A 6,579-nucleotide genomic window follows, 5' to 3' on the forward strand; every position below is an offset into this window, starting at 1 on the left:
CACACATATATATATATATATATATGTATGTGTGTGTGTGTGTGTGTTGTGTGTGTGTGTGGTATGGTAAAATTCCAGAATCATGCTGTTATAGATGTAGAACATGAAACTTACATTGTTCAATAGCTCCTGACCTATAGTAACCATACCACAGAAAAAATAGATCTTTCAAAAAAGAAACGTGAAACATGTATATGTGTGATACTGGAATAGAACCACACATGTATATTATTGTTTTTATCTTATTTTTTCACATTTTGGCAAATATGACCTCATTCATAACACATACCCTACCCAACCTCCCAAAAAAGTGGAGCAGTTAACTACAGGATGCGACATTATTCTATTTTCAAAAAAATAAATACATAAAATAATATAAAACAATCTCCACAAGCAAATAAATTTGAACATTCATGTGCAGTAAAGTAATATATATATTAACATATATATACATATATCACAGCAAACAATGGCCCAACATCATACATGTAAACTTCACCCCTGGATCATTGACTATTGTCTTACCATGGGAGGAAATTTTGGTCTCGCTGGGACGGCTGTACCCAGCTTCATGGACCAATGCCATTGCCGCCTCGTCCTTGATGAGGAAATATCTATCCTTTAGACTGATCTTCCAGATTCACATGTGATCACACGTCCAATGGGCTGAGTCAACATAATCAATCTAGCCTTGTCTTAGCACTTCTTTCACGGCATATAATACACGTCCACTTCATGGTGTGTGTAACCATGTCTTGCGTTCCCATTTCTTCTATCGTCCGGTAATCTAAATCTTTCCAATATATTTCTTATATATCTTGAGAAAACAAAATTTCCAACTTGTGAGCCTCGTTTCATAGCTGCGCTCACCATATTGCAATAACTTCTTGTACAATACTCTAAGTATAGCTATTTACCGACCTTGCACGGCGTTGCTGGCACTTCTAAAATATGATCACAACAGGCAATTATTCGATTCCTAGCCGCAAAACCAACTTAGAAAACAAAATTCATCTGTTTCAAACAACACCCATGTGGTTCTGTCAAGGCTTAGTACAACGATGAATGACAGTGGAGGGTAGGAGTTGGCGCGCTTTATATAGCAGACGACACAACAGGCTATCGCAAGTTTTAACACGATCATTCCAGATGGTTGTTGTCACTGAACGTGATGAAATTATCATTATTTCTTAATGGCAACCAATACAGATCATTAAAAACCAAACTAAAGGACGTTTAGCGTTGTTTTGACTAAGTTTATGGCATTTAATCGAATCTACAGTCAAACTAACTGAATATGGCACAAACATAACTGCAAATCCCTATGTATTACACAAGCTGATAATTGTGCATGTATCGAAACAAATAAAATGAAGCTTATATGGCTGTACTTAAACGAATTTTAACATTTCGCGAATTTTGTTCAAATGTGTATTCTGGAAAGGTCTTCATTTACTTTTAAATCATGAACTGGCAACTGTCAACAATAATGACTGAACACGTCGGGACTAGTCAATAGAACTTTTTACGTTCACATGTACGATTCAGAATAAAAACTAGTCTACTAATAGAAAATAAAAATACTGAAATACCAACCATATAATATATTTTCAGTATTATTGGTACTTCTGTATTCCATTGCATAATGTTAATTAAATGTGCCGACTCGGAGGACTCGACAAATTTTCTGTACAGTACAAATATCACAAGGTCTATGCCGTCTATACAACATATACTTGTGTAAACAAAGGAATAAAATAATATTCATAAAAAGAGCATTGCAGTATGTTTTAACTGCCACTGAATACTTTCACATTGTTGTTTTGGTATCGTCAATATTGATTTTATATTGAGCAGGCAGACGGTAATTTTTTCACCCTGTCATTGTTTTCCTTTTTCAGCCCGGTTTACTACTTCATTATTTGCAACGATAATTTCCAGATATCTAATAAATAACTAAATAGACTTTTTGCAATTACATATTCTTTTTTAATAACCAAAAACTAAACTTCAATTGTCATCCACTACAACCGTATAGCGCCAATGACTTCCCGTTAAACATCATGTTTTAACATTATTAGACTAACTGATACTGTGCAATATCTTCATGTATGTATTTACTTACCCTTGTCGGTCGTAAGCCTGTTGGATTTAGGCCTCCATCTCGCTCGATTCACCAACGATTTTCAAAATAAAATGGGGAATCTTGCGAGGGTCTGGACGTTCTCAGGGCCCTGAAAACCTCAGCTGTATCGAGCCGAACAACGCAGAACCTAATCTTTACTCCGCGACAAGAAGTAGTTTTTGGTTTAGCCAAATTAATAGGTTCCTTGGAAGGAAAACCCTTTATATATATATATATATGTATCTGATAAACGTACATTCTGTAGTTTCTAAACATACACATACATACATAGGTACATACGTGTACAGTATACTTTGACATTAGTTATTCAAAACTAAATTTATTTTTTTCAAGGAAAAGTTAAACATTTACAAAAGCTAAAGGGGAGCGACTTGGGAGTATGGATAAGATGTCAACCTAAACTCACATAAGCATCAACGCGGGTGAGATATTTCAGATTAATATCGGACATTCAAACTGAAATATGATAAAAAAAAAACAATATTAACCAAATTGACACAAGAGTGGACAATTTATTTCAGTAACAGAGGTTGCAAATGCCTACGGGAAAGCTAAACATGACTAACATTGAACTGTTGTATATGAAGATAAATAGTTACAAAGACAAAAGAGGCCTTAATTAGAGGTAACCTGACACCTTAGAAACATATTGCTATGGGTGTGAGAGAAATATGAGTAGTAGAGTGGCGAAATGACTTTTCACTACATGGATGATCATGATACATTAGAATACACAGCAATGGTATTGCCTCCATACAAAGTGAAAAATGTAAATGAGATCGAGTGCATACAAGGATAAGCAACCAAATTGGTTAAGTCTTATACATTAACATTAATGGGAGAGTGGGATTATTAGATTTGCCATTGGTAAATAAACTAAAAGAATATGTGGCATGTTTGAAATGTTCACGTTAAGATAATGAAAAGAAATTACTGAAAATATATTGGTTTGAGAGAGGAGGGCATCACGAGACCTAAGAACAAATTAAAAATAAAAATTTCCGTACGGACAGTGTGACCTGCAATACCTTATGACGTATTTCCTTATCGAAGTTCAGCACCCCTTGTGGTCAGTTTTAAGCACTCTTGTACCCATTAGACTTATTTCAACACCCATTTTTTTAAATATTAGAGTTAGAAATCATGTAACCAAGTTTAAACCGCATAAGCGATTTTAAACTAATTATGAACGTCAACTTCGGTTATAAGGTATGTTAGCTATGTGGCACATCTCCCATATGTTGAACCCATTCACAGGGTGATCTTTACAAGAGAAAATCCTAGATGGAGTAGACGAAAGTGACGTCCACAGAAATCTATCGATCCTGCCTAGAACACAATAAAGGACACTGCAAGGGACCATAAGGCCTACACTAGGCAGTTCCATATCTACTACCACCTATCATCCCCATCCATAAAATTGTCTAACAGCCGTGTTTTAGCGCTTAATACGTATTTACTAAGTCTATTTCATTCGTTGACCACTCTATTAGTACACCAGTTCTTGCCTACTTCCTTCTTAAATTTAAATTTGTCCATATATATATATATATATATATATATATATATATATATATATATATATATATATATATATATATATATATATATATATATATTATATATACATTATTGCGAGTCCTGCCCTGTTGTCGTAGTATTATGATCTTGTTTGCATCGCCCTTGTAAAAATTCTTGATTCACTTGAACACCTCTATTAGATCAACCTGCACTTTGCGTTTTCCTAGAGAATGTAGAAAAGGTGCATATGGTAAATTTCTTAGCCCATGTATAAATTTTTGTCATTCTCCTCCGTACTTTTTATAGTAAGTTATCCATTCTATAGGACGGAGAACCAAAAATGTACCGCATGGTCAAGGATGGGTCTAACAAACGCCAGATAGTGTTTGATAATTACCTTTCCACGTTCATTCGTAACGGTCCTTGAAATGAAACCTAATGCTTTGTTTGATATACTCCTGGCACTAATGCACTGTTTCCTGGATTTTGTCAGTAGCACTTCCAATTATTTCTTGCACTGCGTTTTCTCTATAAAGGCGTTATCTAAGATAAATATGTTTTCTGAGTTGTGTAAACCTACGTTTAATACACCTCATTATGAGATATTGAAATCCATTTGCTATTTCTCCGACCATGTGAACAATTTGTTAAGATCTTCCTACAGTATCTTGGCGTCTTCTCCTGACCTGATTAGGTGTCCTATTTTAGTGTCAATATGAAAGCTTGGATAGGGTAACAACATGCATGAAGCGAGTACACCCTCTAAACAAAATCCTTACGGGACACAACGTCCATGATTATTCCCTGCATAGGCAAACTATTTTGTATCTGCTTAAAAATTAGTCCCAGTCCATTTTCCTCATCAATCTCAAATTATATAATTTTTTTAATTTTCGAGTTGCTTTAGTGTAACATTATTTTTTATTTATTATAGCACCCATGACAATCCCGAAAGTTGAGTGTATATACAGCAAGAAAACTGGTGTTTTTATTTAATTTCTGTAAGGAAGTAGTATTATATTAGGATTACGTGAAAACTATGTTGTCAAATTGAATGTAGAAAGAATAAACATAATAATAAATCATAATTGGACTACGAATTCCGGTTTTGAACACTGGGCGTTGGTTCAGGCCGCATTGCAATAGTTCAGGTCAAAGTTTGATTGAGAAGTTTGTCAATCCTCTCGCACAACTTGGCAGTTTCCTCCCACTGCCGCCAGTCTACAACGATGCATGGAATGTCGATGCTGTTGGTGTTATAGCTGCTGCATTCACACCCTGTGATTAAGAATCACAAACGAAGTGTTGAAGTAACCTCAACACTCCATTTACTAGTGATAAAATAATTTGAGATTACAAAAAAATGATTAATATCACGGTAATAAAGGAGTGATTGTATCAGCCTATACTAAGAATATTGACATAAACATTATTGTATTGTACTGCGACGTTTTGTTTCTGCTTACTTTCTTCCGATGCGCAGTGTATATTTGTCACTGGGTTCTTCCATTTTCTCTTGGCCCACTAAAGATTGTCGCCAGTTGGCTGATGTCCAAGAGAAGTCCCAAAATGATGGCAAGGTAGGTTACAACACTGAGATAGTTTGGGTTAAGGGAACCAAAACTTACTCGTGCGTGCACACGCAAACACACAGAATCTCCTGATTAAAGATGGGAGGGCTTAAAGAGGTCATGGGAATGAATTAAGGGATACCGTATGTCTAAAGGATGTGAAGAATTTTTTTTTCCATATAGATGCATAAATATGTGGAATAATAGAGGGTGATATAGCCCAAGCTCAAACAATACACGAGTCCAAAATCAAAATGTGATAACTAGAAATCAAAGATATAGGTTAAGTTGGAACTGTATATGATATTGAGTTCAGGTACGTTAGAAAATGAGAGAATAGGAGACGGAACCCAATGAGCGTTGCTCTTTTCCTATATACAGCAGTTAGGTAAATACAGTATTTGCACGCACTCCAACTCTCGTGGATAAGAAGTTGGTTGTGTGTGTGTGTGTGTGTGTGTGTATGTGTATTTATCTAGTTGTATTTACCTAGTTATATTTTGCTATGCTCGTGATGTCCCGCCATTGTATCTTGCAGTGTCTAGTTTGCTTTTAAACTCATGAATGGTTTTTGCGCATACTATTTCATTATCCAGTTTGTCCCAAGTGTCCAAAACTCTATGTGGAAAACTGCTTTTCTTCAGTTCTTTTCTGTAGATATGTTTTTTTTATTTTCTTTCCATGTCCTCTTGTGTTTCTCTTGTCTCAGTTAAGTAAGTCCTCTCTATCAAGTATCTCTGCCTTTCATGATTCTGTAGATGATTAATAGGTCAACTCTCTCTCTTCTTTGCTCCAGCGTCGGTAACTCCAGTTTAGCCAATCTCTCCTCGTATGATAGGTTTGCAAGTGCTGGTGCCATTTTAGTAGCTGCTCTTTGGATTCTTTCTATTTTCTTTATATTCTTTTTGGTACTGGGTGACCACAATGTCGCCGCATACTCTAGTCTAGGCCTTATCAATGTAACCAATATTTTTTTTATCATGTCTTCGTCCAAGTATGCAAATGCCACTTTTATTGATCTTAGCAAGTTGTAAGTCTCCCCGACAATTTTGTCAATATGTTTATCATAGGACAAGTTGTTTGTGATAATTACTTCCAAATCTTTTTCGGATCCTACTTTCTTTACTTCCTTGGTTCCAATTGCATGTCTTCCTGAAATTCTGTTTTTGCTTTTTCCAAACTCCATTATGCTACACTTCTTAGTATTAAAGTCCACTTCCTCTGACTCCAGTTCCATACCCTATTCAGGTCTTCTTGCAGTGCTTCACAGTCCTTATCAGTTTCTACTTTCCTTAACAGTTTGGCGTCGTCAGCAAAGAAGCTCATGTAACAGTTCACGTC

The sequence above is a fragment of the Oratosquilla oratoria genome, chromosome 7, assembly GCF_046742065.1.
Source record: "Oratosquilla oratoria isolate Oo_2021 chromosome 7, ASM4674206v1, whole genome shotgun sequence".
Lineage (NCBI taxonomy): Eukaryota > Metazoa > Arthropoda > Malacostraca > Stomatopoda > Squillidae > Oratosquilla > Oratosquilla oratoria.